General features: G+C 50.2%; 1 protein-coding gene across 2 annotated transcripts in view; it reads right to left on the reverse strand.

Annotated features, from left to right (window-relative positions):
- The window catches only part of DOCK8 (dedicator of cytokinesis 8), a 1,170,453-nt gene that overhangs the window by 386,636 nt on the left and 767,596 nt on the right, over positions 1-16,221 (reverse strand). The gene's annotated exons all lie outside the window — the stretch shown is intronic.

The following is a 16,221-nucleotide window of genomic DNA, read 5'->3' on the forward strand; positions in this document are numbered from 1 at the left end:
GGCTACCACATCCTAAAACATTGCACCGCACAGTCTGGTTCTTAGGGACTAGACTGTGTGGGTGTATCCATGTTGGCTGCAGGCTTCCACACAAAAGGTAGTCCCCTCAAGTCCCATTCCAAATATGAGCCTGGCACCAAAGGCGCCAGGACTGACTCCAGGAGAGTCCCTGGTGATAATATCAGGCCCTTGGGACCCCAAATGAACCCCAAATCCTAACCCTACCTGGCATGTGACCATGCCAGTGGGGTTCTGGGTCACGGGTCGTGACAGCACTCCCCCCCAATGCCCCTCCTAAGGTGATTCTTCTGCTTGGTTCAGGCTTATCTGGAAAGTTTTCGATGAAACGTTCTAATTAAACGTGGTGCATGAATGTTCTCACTAGGTTCCCAAGTTCTGTCTTGAGGGCCATAACCCTTCCAATCGACTAGATAGTATAGTTTGGATCTGGTATATTTGGAATCCAGGATTTCTTTCACTTCGTATTCGGGTTCTCCATTGATCATGATGGGTTCAGGTGGCGGTTTAACTCGTGTACCGGGTTGTACTGCTTTTAGCAGTGAGACGTGGAACACTGGATGAATTTGCATGTTAGCTGGCAATGTTAGTTTAACTGCGGCCGGGTTGATGATTGCTTGAACAGGATAAAGCCCCAAAAAGCGAGGGCGAAAAGTCTGGGTTCCCTTTAGTGGTATGTATTTTGTTGCTAGCCAAACTTTGTCTCCTATCTGATAGTCAGGAGCCTTTTTCCGATGTTGGTCTGCAAATCTTTTTTGCTTACTTTTGGCTTGGATTAACTGCTCTGTTGCCTTTTTAAAGGCCTGAGTGATGTTTGCATGAAGAGTCTTTACAGCCGGCATTTCGGGGCTGGGAGGGCTGTCAAGTTCGGAAGTATGCAGATGTCTGCTCTAGAGGGTGAAAAAAGGTGTTTGCCCAGTACTGGAATGTACAGAATTGTTGTAAGCATATTCGGCTATCCATAATAGATCTCTCCAGGTTCCCTCGACTTGATGCAGCATGCATCGTAGGTATTGTTCGAGCGTCTGGTTGGTCCTCTCTGTCGGACCATCCGTTTGGGGGTGATGGCTGGTGGATAGCCGTATGTGGATGTGAGCCATAGCGAAGCACCTTTTCCAGAAGTTTGATACAAATTGGCTCCCTCGATCAGAGACCAGGACTGAAGGGAATCCATGCAGCTTGATAATGTTTTCCAAAAACACCTTTGCTAGCTGGGATGCATCTGGAAGGCCCTTGAAAGGGATAAAGTGTGCCATTTTAGAAAATAGGTGCACTACAACTAAAATGGTATTGAACCCTTGGCTAAGAGGTAAATCAGTAATGAAGTCGAGAGAGAGTGTGTGCCATGGTGCTGGAGGTATTTCTAATGGTTGCAGGAGGCCAGCTGGTCTTTGCTTCAATGACTTGTTTTGTGCCCACACTCCACATGACTGAACGTATTGGATGACGTCTCAACGCCATGTGGGCCACCAATAATTGCATTTTACTTTGGCTATTGTTTTGGCAATTCCGGGATGACCCTCCATCAAAGAGTCGTTATAGTCTGAAATGATTTGTTGTTGTAGCTCGGTTTTAGGCACGTACAGGCGTCCGTCAAAATATGGCAGTTTATTTTTGACAGTGTATTGTTTTCCTTTGGTATGCCATTCCGGTAACTCGCTTGGGGTTATTTCCCGTTGGATCACATTTCTAAGTTCAGTTTGTGTTAAAGCTGTGGTGAGGCCTAAAAGCTTGTCCTCAGGTATAATGGCCACTGGATCTGGAGTTGCATATTCTCTTTCATCGATGCCCATGCGAGATAGTGCGTCAGCTTTCCCATTTCTTACGCTTGGTCGATAAGTGATTATGTAGTCATACTCTGCCAAGAAAAGGGCCCATCGCAATTGGCGTGAGGATTGTGCCTTTGCTGTTTTTAAATATTGTAAGTTCCAATGGTCTGTAATTACAGTGACTGTATGCCTGGCCCCTAAGAGATAATGCCGCCATGCCTTGAAGGTGGATTTTATAGCAAGCAGTTCCTTATCGGTGATGGCATAATTGAGTTCAGGAGGTGTGAATTTTCGCGACCAGAAGGCCACGGGGTGTAATTGGCCAGTTTCAGGGTCTTTTTGAGAAAGAACCGCCCCCATCACCATACTGGAAGCATCTGTTTCCACGATGTAAGGAAGATCTGGATGAGGGTGTTGTAAGATCGGGGCTGAGGTGAACCTTTCCTTTAGTTTTTGGAAGGCCTTTTCGGCATCTTCTGACCATATGAATTTTTTATTGTTTTTTCGTAGAAGTAACGTGATCGGATGCACAATCTGAGAAAAGTCTGGGATGAATCGACGGTAGAAATTTGCAAAACCCAGCATACTCTGGATCCCTTTTACTGAGGTCGGGGAGGGCCATTTTAGAATGGCATCCACCTTGTGTGCATCCATTTGAATGCCTTTCGGAGTAAGAACGAAACCAAGAAATTCAACTTCGGTTACGTGGCAACATTTTTTTTTCAAGTTTTGCGTATAGTCATGTTGGCGCAGTTTGGCAAGGACAGCGCGGACATGCTTGACATGGTCTTGTTCTGAGGTTGAATACACTAGGATGTCATCTATGCATCTATGAGACTAGGGTGCAAACATCGATCAGCTCCCTTAGGACGTCGTTCATAAAATATTGGAACGCTGCCGGGGCATTGCAAAGCCCAAAAGGCATTACCTGGTACTCAAACAACCCATACTTAGTACGAAAGGCCGGTTTCCATTCACCTCCTTTTTTAACTCGGACCAGGTGGTACGCTCCTCTGAGGTCTAACTTCGTATAATCTGGGCATCTTTGACTTGATCTAGCATCTCGGGAATAAGGGGCAGAGGGTAACGGTTTTTCACTGTGATCTGGTTCAGGGCACGATAGTCAATACAGGTTCTCAAGTCCCCTTCCTTTTTTGGTACGAAAAACAGGGGACTGGCTGCCGGTGATTTGGATGGGTGAATGAACCCATTTGCCAAGTGCTGTCCTAGATAGGACTTTAGATGCTGGTTTTCTGATTCAGTGAGTGCATAGATTCTGCCTCAAGGGATCTGTGCACCAGGTATGAGGTCAATCTGACAGTCATAGGACCTGTGCGCAGGTAGTGTATTAGCTTGTTCCTTCTGGAACACATCCTGGAAATCTTGATATTCTTCAGGGAGAGTAATGGTTGCGCCAAGTGTAGATATGCTGACTCTAGGACTCATAGAAACCTTGAAACTGGACTCACTTTCTTGGGGATAACAGGTGGAGGCGCAATCATGAGGAAAAGTCAGTTTTCTTGCACGCCAATCTATCCGAGGGTTATGAGCAACTAACCATGGCATCCCTAATATTAGCTGAAACTGAGGCGCCTTGATGAGATAGAAGGAAATCGATTCCCGGTGTCCATCCTGGCACAGCAGGGTTATTCCTGCCGTACGTTGGGTTACTGGCCCGGAAGCAATTTCAGTCCCATCTACTGTGGTCACCTTTTCTGTGTTCAGCTTAAAACGTACGGGAAGCCCCATCCGTGCGACCAGATCTTGATCAATATAATTCCCAACTGCTCCGTTGCCTATGTAAGCTTCAACGGAGTGCATCCTTGAAGGTTGTTGGTGATTGATAGGATCACTGGTATTGCAAAATGTGAGGTCGGTGGCTCATTCTTCTCACTCGACAAACTGATCTCTACTTATGTCAAGCTAGGCAGTTTTCCGACTCATTACTCTCATCCTTTTCTGTAGCTCCCACAATTCGCTTGGGGGGTTTTATTGGACAGTCTTTTAAGAAGTGCCCCGATTGTCCGCAGTACAAACATAACTGATGTTGCCTTCTCTTTTCTCTTTCGGCTTTGGTTAACGGTGGTCATATGCCTCCAATTTGCATTGGCTCTGTGGTATTCTCTGACGTGCGCGGAGTAGTATCCTTGGTTCGTAGATACACGGCCTGTGTGTCGGATTTGGACCGATCCGCTTTCCGATCTTGTAGTCGATGATCTAATTGCACCACCAGATTGATAAATTCACTACAGTCTCTAGGTGGGTCAACTACCTGAGCCAAGACGTCCTTTTTTTTAAAACCTTTATTTTTGGTATTTAACACATCATACAAATACACACCCACATTAGGGTGGATTATAAACTTAGCGCCATCAACTTGCATCCCATTCCTCACCCCTCCCGTATTCCTTCCCCGACCCCCTGCCGCTCCCATTTAATGCCCTTGGTGGGCAACAGTTCTCACCGCCGAGTCCCCTTCCAAGGGATTAGTGGCCTGAGTATAAGGCTGTATCATGGTGAACCACCTGGCTCCGGTGTACCCGTTGAGGAAGCCTCTTCTTCATTTATCAGGAAAGATATCAGCGGGCCCCATATGTCAGGCGTGCGCGCGTGGTGGGGAAGAAGCTTTATGAAGTCCGCCTCTACATCCTGGTAGTAGAGTAGGTCCTTTTGCCAGGCGGTGTAGGAAGGAGGGAAACTGTGGCCCCATGCCATGGCAATTCTCCTGCGGGCTAGTGTCAGTAGGACCCCGGCCAATCTTCTCGAGGGAGCGGATAGTAGTCTTGTCATACCCAGCAGCACTGCCATGCATCTCGGTTGTATTGCTTCTCCCACGATTGCCGATGACGTCTCCAGCACTCGGTTCCAGAAGGGGGCTACTTCAGGGCATTCCCATGCCATATGTACAAAACTTGCAGATACGGTTCCGCACCTTTTGCACTCTGCCAGGATGTCGGGGTGATGCTTGTTAGCTTTTTCAGGTGTGTGATACGTTTGGTGAAGGAAATTAAAATGAATCAGTTTGAGCCGGGAATTAAGTGCGATTTTCTGAGTCTGGTTCAGTATGTAACCCCAGTCTGCATCCGTTATGTTTGTATTTAGCGCTCTTTCCCATCTGGCTTTCGCTCCAATGTTGACAGGGGGTGTTCCAACGGTTAGTGCTTTGTATATTTGTGACACCAATCTGCCTTCCCCTTGTGCTTGAATGACATCGTGCAGCAATTGCCAAGCCGGGGGTTGACGCGGGAAGTCTGGCAGATGGGTCTGCAGGGTGTAGCGAGTTCGGAAGTAGAGGAACACGTCTAATGCAGAGTTGCCCCCTCTCTGTTTGGCTTGGTCTGGTGTCAGGAAGCCTTCTTCTGTGAATAGGTCCCCTAGGGATTGTATATGTAGCTTATCGACCCACTGGTGGAACACTTTCTCTGATGTTAGGGGGATCCCAGGAATAAATTTGACTGGCAAGAGGGGCGAGTACCTCCTTTGCACCCCCAGTTTCTTAGCCAGAGTCTTCCAGACCTTGTATGTCGTGAGCATCACGTTCATCGTGCGGTTGGGGACGGGGAGCTTGCCGAAGACCACTGCCGTCAGGAAATTGGGGGTTGCCAGGGCCCGTTCCACCTGTACATGAGGACGAATTAGTTGCGTTGCGTACCAGTGGCTGAGGTACTGTGCCTGTGCTGCCCAGAAGTATTTCTCCAAGTCGGGGAGGGCCAGTATAGAATGCGCTACTCTGGGTGGTCTGCCAGCCCACAGTAAATCAAGAACCAGGCTTTTCAGCTTTTTCAAGAAGGATTGTGGTAGCAGTAGGGGGATATTATTGAAGAGGTATAGTAGCTTTGGCAGCCCTACCATTTTGACTAGGGAGGTTCTGCCCCAAAGTGTCAGTGGGAGCGACTTCCAGCGAGAAACCTTGTCTTGTAGGGACTTAATCACCTCCTCGTAGTTATCTCGGAACACCTCTTGTTGGTCTAGTGACAGTTGAATCCCCAGATATCGGACCCCAGCGGTTCTCCACGTGAGACCGAAGTCGTCGGCAAACTGTTTTGTGTCTCGAGTCAGTGGCAAGACGACTGATTTTGAATGATTGATTTTTAATCCGGAGGCCTCCCCGAATTTGATGACTTCCCTCATGACCGGGTTCAGATTAACTTCTGGGTCGGTTATAAATAGGGCTACGTCATCAGCGTATAGGGAAACAATAAGCTTGTGTGGGCCAAGGAGGAGACCCCTCTGTTGACGGTGTTCCCGCAGATTGGAGGCTAGTGGCTCCATCACCAGAGCAAATATCAATGCCGAAAGCGGGCACCCTTGTCTCGTGCCACGTTGCAAGTTTATTGAAGTCGATTTTGCCATGCCCACTACAATATTCGCTTGTGGATTGGTGTACAGGATTTTATTGTGCAGGTTAAGCAGGGAGATCGGGCGGTACGAGGCGCATTCGTCCGGTGGTTTTCCTGGTTTATGTAGTAGAATGACATTGGCCTCATGGGAGGAACGGGGGAGGGACCCAAGCTCCAGCGCTTCCTCGTATACTGCTGCCAGCAGGGGAGCCAGGGTTTCTGCATAGGCTTTGTAAAATTCCCTCGTGAGGCCGTCGGGGCCTGGTGCCTTGGAAGATGGTAGGGTTTTTATAGCAGCTCTAATCTCTTCCTGTGAAATCAGTTCGTTCAGAGGTTCACGCAACAGATGCTCGACCCAATATAGTTCGGTGTCTTCTAGGTATTCCAGAGGGAGGTTCGAGTCTTTCGGGAGCTTGGCGCTGTAAAGATCTTGGTAGAATAGACGGAATTCCTCTGCTATCTTTTCGTCGGTGTGGACTTCCTCTCCTTGCCTGGTTCTGATCCTTTCGATTTGGGAATGCTTGTTATCGGCTTTGATTAGGTTAGCCAATAGAGCACCTGGTTTCTGGCCCTCTCCATATTGACGGATTTGGCTGGCGCGGTAAAGAAATGTAACCTCTCGCTCCGCTGCTGCGTTGAATTTCTGTAATTCCGTTTTCAAAGCTGCTGCCGATTCCGGGTTGGCCTTGTTCGAATTCTGGATCTCGAGTTGCTTTAATTTATTTTCGCTGGTTGTAAGTTCGCTTCTAATTAGCTTGAGGATGCCGTTTTCCTTGGCGAGGCAGACTCCTCTGATGAAACATTTTAAGGATTTACAAATTGTGCCTGCTGAGGGGACCGAGTCCAAGTTGGCCTCCAAAAACACCTCAATCTCCTCTCTTAATTCGGTTGCAAAGACCTCGCCTCGAAGTGATCCCTGTTTGAAGCGCCATCGCTGTAATGGCGGGGTGGGGTTGGCTGGTTTAAGCTTAAGGAAGAGTGGTGAGTGGTCTGAGAGTGTTCTCGGATGGATACAGCACCGGCCACAAGATAGGGGGCCTTTTATTGAGGTGAAAAAGTAGTCTATCCGGGAGCTTGTATTGTGGACTGCAGAATGAAAGGTGTAATCGCGCCGATCCCCACTGGAGACTCTCCAGGTGTCCTGTAATTCAAACGCATTGCAAATTTCTTTTATCTGGAGACTAGCCTTGGAAGGTGGATATTGGGCGGACGTTGATCTGTCTCTCAAAGGATCCATTGCCGTGTTCATGTCACCGCCCCAAACAATTGTTGCCGGATTGAGCGATGAGAGCTGTGTCAACACCCAGCCAAAGTTGTCGGGGCCATCTACATTTGGAGCATATGAATTAATAAAGGTCACTTTCTGACCTGCGATGATGCCGCTCACCAATAGTGCTCTGCCTTCATCGTCTTTTGCCATGTGCAGGAGCCAGAAGCTCAGCCGCTTGTGTATGAGGATAGCAACCCCTCTCGAGTAAGTGGAGTAGGATGAAAAGTATCTGTGGCAGCCCCAGCTTTTGGCCCATTGGTGGTCCTTCCCGGGGGTGAAATGAGTCTCTTGAATCAGAGCCACGTCCACTTTGTGGCGTCTGAGATAATGCAGAATTTTCCTGGACTTGGTCGGGATGCTGCCGCCTCTTATATTCCACGTTAAAATATTGAATGGGGCGATTTAGATTTGATATCGGGCCGCATTCCTTGTTGCACGGGTAGCGGTGGTCTGGTTGTGTTTAAATTCACGCCGGGGTCATTGCTCACATGGTGGAGGCCACGGTGCGATGTCGGGATTGGTAGCGGGTAGAGAGCCGGTGAGGGGCTGGACAGTCGGGATCCGTTGGCGCTTAACTTTCTCCATAACTTCGGAGGACTCGAACTACAGGCTAACCTCAACAGGGCCGAGACGTAACTCTCCCATGGGTGGGCAACCCTTAACTGGCCCAGCGGGAGGTACTGAATTGCCCAACAAATAACCAAGAAGGCCCATGGAGGCACCATACCGAGGTGTTAGGTCCACACCTCGCTGGACAGACTCAACGTAGGCTAACAGTAACTGAACTGTGGCTGTGCCGGGGGTACTTGGGGCCTCCCAAGTGACCCAGCCCCGACTCGTGCTGCTGTAAAGGGTCTGGCTTACTTTGTGCTGCTGGGCTGTGTCCTGTACTCAGCTGTGATGTGCTCTTTAAGGAGGGTTCCTAGGGTTTCTGTCTCTTTGAGGTCTTGGGTGAGCCTGGTTCAGATCAGGGAGACCCAGATGGTCCAGGAACAGATTTGCTTCACCTGGGGTTTGGAAAAACTGGACCTTTCCCTCGTGCTGGATTCTTAAGCACGCTGGATAAAGCATAGAGTACGGCAGTTGACTATTACATAGTATCTGTTTGACGCCAGCAAATGTTTTCCTTTGTGACTGTACTGCTGGGGAGAAATCGGGGTAGAAGTGGATTTTATCCCCGTCGTGTCTTAGCTCGCCTTTTTCCCTTGCGAGGCGGAGTAAGGCGTCGCGATCTCTGTAGTTCAACAGTCTCGCTATTATCGGCCTGGGAGGGGCACCTGGTGCTGGTCTCATCGTGGGAATCCTGTGGGCTCTCTCGATTATGAATAGGTGGGACAGGGCCTCGCGGCCAAATAAATTGATGCATAGGGATTCTACGAATTCTTCCATTTTCTCCTGGGACTGCTGCTCTCTCACTCCGACTATCCGCAGGTTGTTCCTCCTTGATCGACCTTCCAGGTCTTCACACTTGGCAGTGGTTAGCTTCATCTGCGACTCTAGTTGAGAGACTCTGGTGGATAGGATTGTCGAGGTGTCATCGAGACCTGACACTCTCTGCTCCATTTCGTTCATGCGTTCGGCGTGGGAGTCCATACGATGCTGTAGGAGATCGACCTTGGACGCAAGACAGTCCATTTTATTACTCAGACTGCCAATGCCTGATTTCAGTTCAAGAAGGATTTCTTTTATTTCAAAGGGGTTATCCACCATCGGGTCCTGATGAGGACAGACAGACGCAGAAGGTTGGTCTTCTTGGTGGGGAGGTGCCCTGGGGGTCAGGCCCCTTTCGAAAGTCAGCTTCCTCTGGGATTTATCGTTTTTCCCCATCGTGGCTGCGAGTTTGGAAGTGTCTAACGTGGGCTGCGGGTGACCCTCCTGGGGAATAGCGTGGTCTCCCCACCCCTCCTTACCTCCGGGTAGCCCCGGAATACCACCTCCAGGCGGGGGGCCACCCTCGAACGCTCTCGGTACGCGCAGGATGCTCCCTTCTGCGCCTCTTCCAGTGGCGCCCCGTCCGTCCAGGCGGGCTCGGGGATTGTAGTGGAAGCGGACGATGGACGCGGAGCCACACGCTCGCCCCTCGCGTCGCTGCAGCTCCTTCAGGCACGCTCGCAGCCTCCAAGCGGGGGAGGGGGAGCGCGGCCCGGATACCGCCTGGCGTCTCACGCTCCACAGCCCACGGCAGGGAAGCCGGATACCGGAGCAGATAGAAAGGACGCAGGCCGCGGGTGGAGGGGGGGGGCAAAGCCGTCCGATCTTCTGGCTGCTGTCTCTGCTGAATATGTGACTGCCAGCCTGTATGTCACCCGGTTGTAACCCCCTCTCTCCGGCGGCGGCCCAAGGCGAGGGGAGGGAGGGGCAGGATCCCCCACGGGCTCGACGTTGGTCGGTGTGCGTTCACCGCACCACAGCTGAATCCTCGCCGACACTCCCGGTAGCCGTTCTGTGCTGGCACAGGGGGCGCACCGGAAACAGCCGTGAAAGTGGCCGGCCCTGGGAGCGAGGAGACGAGTGGGACGGCCCTGTGGTGATCGGCCGCCGGGCCACTCGGATTGATTATCGGGCAGGGAGCACCGATTTTCCTCAGAATTTCAGGAGGGCATAGCTGGGGAATTCGGCAATTCAGGTATACGGATTCAGGGACACAGCAATGCCAGGAACCGCAGGATTGCACAGGATTGATGCGGGGCTACGTGGGAGCTGAGACTTAAGCAGCCATCTTGGATGGCCCTCTAGCGCCCTCCCAAGACGTCCTTTAATTCCCCTCGAAGGCCTCGGTGAAACAACGTGGTTCTCTTGTCTTCAGGCCACCTGGTTTTGGCCACTAACCTATTGAAGGTTGCTATGTATGTTAATAAGTCCTGATTCCCCTGCCGGAGTGATAAGAGTTTGCTGTCTTCAGCTTGTTCATGGGTGTGTCGGGCAAAGAGCTTTTCCATTTCCCTTTCGAAGCCCCCAAAGTCACGTAGTAACGGATCATCATAGCTCACAAGCGGCACTGACCAATCTGCTGCACTACCGCTTAGATATGACAAAATAAATGCTACTCATGCCTGATCGATAGGGAATGCAGCCGGTCTGCAGAGGAAATGAAGGCGACATTGATTCATGAATGCTGCATACTTTCTTGGATCTTCTGAAAACCTTTCTAGCAGTGCTAACGGTATTGTTCCGGGTAAATTGATTTGCACTGGAACAGTAGACGACGTGGTTGCCTGTGCCGGCGAAGTTGTCCCGGGTAATGGAGCTTGCCCGGCCTGTGATTGCAGTAGTTGCCTGCTGAGTTCTTCAGTGCAATCCTTGGTGACAACAAGATCCCTTCGCAGGGTATTAGTCTCTTGCCTAGCCGAATGCACTTCGGCGCGCAATTGTCCTAATAACTTGGCCAGTTGGTCGATTTCTGAAGTCTCCGTGGCGCCCAGGTGGATTTTGTTATGAGGCTTTGCGTTCTGTTACGCTCACCTGGTATCCACGGGGACGCCCGTATGCCCTGGTTACCGGATTCCCCCCGGATGTGCTCAATTCAGGATGATGTCTTCTATGGCAGGTGGGCCTGAAAACACAGGAGGACTGGACTTAGGCACAGATTTCGTTTCCTCCCACCAGCCCCTTGGACTCGACCTGATGGCCCCCTCCTCACCTTGTTATGATGTCTGGCGTGCTCTCCATCCTGCTTTCTGCGCAGGGGCGCTTAGTTTTCTGCGGGTTGAAGCGACCGAGTTAACTTCACTGGTGCCAACCCATTCAAGTGTCTTTAAGGAGGTAAGTTTGATTATAGCAGTCTCTGAAGGACTTTGCTTTTCTTTCGTGCTATTAATGTCTTTCCCTGATTGTTTCCCCCTGAGGTGTGCAGAGGTTCGCTGGGTGTGCTGCTTGTGTCAGGCTCTTGCCGGGATTTATGGACACGGAGCGTATGAAGAAAGGTAGGTTCAGCACGAAGTGCGGCACGCTAATGTCTTTTTGGGCTAACCTGTATTCTTTATTCCTTTTCAGGTCGCGATGGTCTTTCTGGGCATGCAGTGATTTGCCCAGCCAGGTGAGGAGGTTATGGTTACTGCTGTGATTGCCATGAGTAACCTGTTTAACGTTGTCCCTTTTTCTCTCTCCCCTCCAGGTGCTTTGTTCCGGTGCGTGCGTGATGTCCTGAAGATGCTGCCAACGGGATGGAAGACCGCGAGCAGCCGGGATCGAAGGATGGAAAACTGCAGGTAAATTGGGACTGCTAATGATGTTCTTTTGTCTCCTCTGCAGGTCCGCGATTCCAGGAACGCCGGGTGCTGGTCTCTGAACACGATGAGCGTCATGTTGCTGGCTGCAGAATAACGCAAAGCACGTTCTTTAGCTTGGGTGTGGTTTATATAGCCTACCCCTGTAAAGTAGTCCAGGTAAAGTAGTACGGGCTACCACACCCTAAAACACTGCACCGCACAGTCTGGTTCTTAGGGACTAGACTGTGTGGGTGTCTCCATGTTGGCTGCAGGCTTCCACACAAAAAGTAGTCCCCTCAAGTCCCATTCCAAATATGAGCCTGGCACCAAAGGCGCCAAGACTGACTCCAGGAGAGTCCCTGGTGATAATGTAAGGCCCTTGGGGCCCCAAATGAACCCTGAGTCCTAACCCTACATGGCATGTGACCATGCCAGTGGGGTTCTGGGTCACGGGTCGTGACAATGTTTGGTCCTGGTCCGCAGCATTGGTTACTCCGGATGTTCCCTGGGAGTGGTTAGGGGACAGATCTTCCTTCCTTCTTCAGCTCCTGTGGAGGGCTTTGGGGCAGTCCAACTGTCCCAAAGGAAGTCCAGGTGAGAACCTTCTGAAAGTCTCTTCAGTCTTAACGGAAGCTTGCGGAACTGAGGGAATTCTGTTGAAGAGGTGCAAGACTACTTGGTTTAAAAGCACAAGTCCTCAGGTGATTGGTCTAAAGCTAGCCTGCATTAGGGGAGCAGTCCCTGCTCCTGGCCGGAGTGGCCTTTGCCCTGTTGGTCTTGCACCCTAAGTGCTTTGCTCCAGAGGACGTGGAGGGCACGGGAAAGGGAAAGAGAGACAGTGAGAAACAAGATGGTGGAAGGCTTCTTCCAGTGACCAGAGCACTCCTGCCTACCCTACTTCTGACCCTTTCCCCCCTGCTGGGAAAAAGACATTTGGATATGCAGCATCCTGGTGTGAGGCTACTCCTCTTGAATGGGTTTGCTCCTTTGATACCTGGGCCCAGGACAGGTGCACCGCTGTGTTGCTGTCTCTGGGGTAGGCGGTTACCAGCCCACACAAAGAAAATCAAAGAGAGGCTGGGTCCTCTGGGTTTCTGTCCTGCCATGTGCAATAGCAACTGGGACGTGACGGCCATGATCAGAAGTATTACCATGCGCTATGCCTCAATTCAGGCTTAGCTTATTCATAGAGAATTCCCTTTCACCAGCATGGGGCACTCAAAATCTTCGTAGTTTGGGTACAGGGGACATTTCTTAAATGTCGCCCCTGTGCTGCAGTTACTTTGCTGTTGCTGTGGCGGTTGAGTGGGCGTGGGCATCTTATGTCCTTGGAACCTGCTCTGTGCCATGAGCAGAGCGGGTGCTTCGGATCTAGCTACTGAGGCAGCAGGGCACAAGTACACTATGTAATTGGCATGACCGTGACGAAGGGGGAACTAGGCAGCAGATTACCCCTTTGGAGAAGGAATCGCCTGCATCATTTTATGAACTAATATAACTCAAAACAGCCAGGGCTTTGCACCCTTGCCAGCTGGCAATTCCTCACAACGACAGGGTCAATTCTGATCCTTTTATGTATTACATGAGCAAAGTGGTGAGAGGCAGCATCAAAGATTCGCAAAACCTTCGTAAAAAGCCTTTTGACTGCAGTGAAGGGAAATGCCTGTGCTTCCTTTCTGTACAGTGAAAAACGTTAAACATACTTCTGGTGCCAATGTAAAATGTTACCATGCATCCGTTGGGTGGAGGTAAAATTGTCATATTTCCATTTCAGAAGTCCAGCTTGTAACACTGCTCTTGTATTCTTTTGTAATACTGCCAGAGATATTTCTCTGGACAACAGGGGTGGACTGGCCTATAGGGTACTCTGGAGATTTCCCGGTGGGCCTCTGCACCCTGGGCCTCATTTGTGTGCTATTTTTCCAAATTTTCTCATAGGAAAAGCATTGGGTTTGCTGAAAATGTGTCATATGGGGCCACTTTGAACATTATTTCCAGGGCCGGTTTTGGTGCCCTGTAATTATTTCCAGGGCCTCTTTTAGTTCCCCGTCCACCCCTGCTGGACAACTCAGAGCTGGGCAGGTGGTAAAAGAAGGGCATTTGGCAAATAGCGCCATTACTGCCCAATTCATAATGAATTCCTTAATTTGCAAAAGTAGTGGATTGCGTAAGGAAAAAAGTAATTATGCAAACACACTGGTTTAACCCACATCACGCATGTCACCTCCTATGTTCTTTTCAAACCAACACATTGGGCCTCATTACGAGGAGGACGGTAAGGGGTTAACGGCGCCGGTAAAGGTGCCGGAGCCGTTAACCCCTTACCGCACCATTACGAGGTCCGCTTGCGGGACTCGCTCAGGACGCCTGGTTTTACCAGAAGTCCTTAGCGGGTCCCGCGAGCGGCCCAGCATGCCAACAACGGGCCCGTCATTAATTGAACCCTATGGGGGCTCAAATGGGAATGGGGATGGACCAGGTCCAGGTTCCCTGAATGGGGAAATACCGGGCCCTTCAAGGATATTGGTTGGATATTGGTCCTGTATCTTGCATGTGATCGCTGAATCAAAATAAACATCAAGGTGTATGTCTGAAATGCAAATACTGAAGTCTAGAAGGGTAATATTGATCCCCCAGCTCTGATTAACCATCCCAGCTTCTCTGTTACCCCAACGCCTGACTTGTAACCACTTTCTGCTTCCCCATTGCACAGCGTTCCACTGCTTTCCAGGTGGGTTTGTGCTTCATAAATCCCATACATCCTTGCAAAGTCAAGATTAATATATAGGATACAGGTTCTCTGCAACAGTCTTTTCTCCACCCTTTTCATAGGTCACTAGAATAGGTGGTTGGCACTATACCTGTGCAGGAGTCTGCAATGTCGTTCACATCCCCCAAGTTTGAGCTCTTTGGAAGGACAGAATCGGTGCTAGCGTGAGCGGACTCTAGAATGTACACTGCGCTCCCCGCAATATGCATAAATTAGCAGCTGGTTCACACCTCGATGCTTGTTGCTGAGGGGGCTTTTTCACTGAGGGCCAACCAAGAAACCCATGGCGCTTTTAGTAGCAATGACAGATACAATGATGTGTGCATCCATAGATCTACATTTTCATTTAAATGGATCACTTAAGTAACACTTAAGAGCCCACCTCGGCTTTCATCTTAGAGGGGCAATTGATAACATTGGTGACACCAAACTTGACACATCCATAAATGTGCATTTTCCATGGGATATCCCAGCATCCCACCGAGTGAGGTTCTAGGGAATAGTGCACAGAACTCCTGGGACCATAACACAATGTCAGAGAAGCACTCACCTCCTGAGTCTCACAACATTTCCTTATTTAACAACCACTTTCTCATACATTCCTTTACATGCATGGGCTGGGATAAAAACAAATTAAATTAAATCAATTTCTTATATTGCGCTTCCTACCGGACTCTAGCTTCTAAGCACAGTACCAGAACTGGGTACCAAACCCGTGCTGCTCAGTGTAGGCTTGTTCACAAGACCAGAGCGTTGCCCCTGAGCTATCCTTCCTGGCAGAGATGGTTCACCAAACTCTCTGATGAGCCACTAATGTTTTCCTAAAACCGTAGTGTCTCCCTAATGAAGATTCATAGGGCACCTAACCCATAGCTCTGTTGCTAAGTATTTACCAAATGGGGTCTCCCTTCTGTGTAAGGAACATGCCTGGGAGTCTGTCGTGGGCGGCCTACAGCCCACTCTGCCGAATATAGCACACATCTGTAATGTGCCGGACATGTTCCCTTTCTCTAACAACAGACCCTCTATTGTTAGATTGTATCTCTATTGGGGAAGCTCAACACTGGCGCCCAAGAAAAGTTGTGAGCATCTGGGAGAATGTAAGAAGACTGCGCTTCATGGGACTTTGCCATGCCCATAGTTTGGGTGTATAAGGCTGCCACGAGATCGGCTATGCCCTGGGTTACAACAGGCTGGCACAAGATCTGCTATGCCCTGGGTTACAACAGGCTGGCACAAGATCTGCTATGCCCTGGGTTACAACAGGCTGGCACAAGATCTGCTATGCCCTGGGTTACAACAGGCTGGCACAAGATCGGCTATGCCCTGGGTTACAACAGGCTGGCACAAGATCTGCTATGCCCTGGGTTACAACAGGCTGGCACAAGATCGGCTATGCCCTGGGTTACAACAGGCTGGCACAAGATCTGCTATGCCCTGGGTTACAACAGGCTGGCACAAGATCTGCTATGCCCTGGGTTACAACAGGCTGGCACAAGATCTGCTATGCCCCGGGTTACAACAGGCTGGCACAAGATCTGCTATGCCCCGGGTTACAACAGGCTGGCACAAGATCTGCTATGCCCTGGGTTACAACAGGCTGGCACAAGATCGGCTATGCCCTGGGTTACAACAGGCTGGCACAAGATCTGCTATGCCCTGGGTTACAACAGGCTGGCACAAGATCGGCTATGCCCTGGGTTACAACAGGCTGGCACAAGATCTGCTATGCCCTGGGTTACAACAGGCTGGCACAAGATCTGCTATGCCCTGGGTTACAACAGGCTGGCACAAGATCTGCTATGCCATGGGTTACATCTTCGAAAGAGCTAGTTCGAGAAACAAA

Source organism: Ambystoma mexicanum, chromosome 6p (assembly GCF_040938575.1).
Source record: "Ambystoma mexicanum isolate Mex_15411 chromosome 6p, UKY_AmexF1_1, whole genome shotgun sequence".
In the NCBI taxonomy this organism is placed as follows: Eukaryota; Metazoa; Chordata; class Amphibia; order Caudata; family Ambystomatidae; genus Ambystoma; species Ambystoma mexicanum.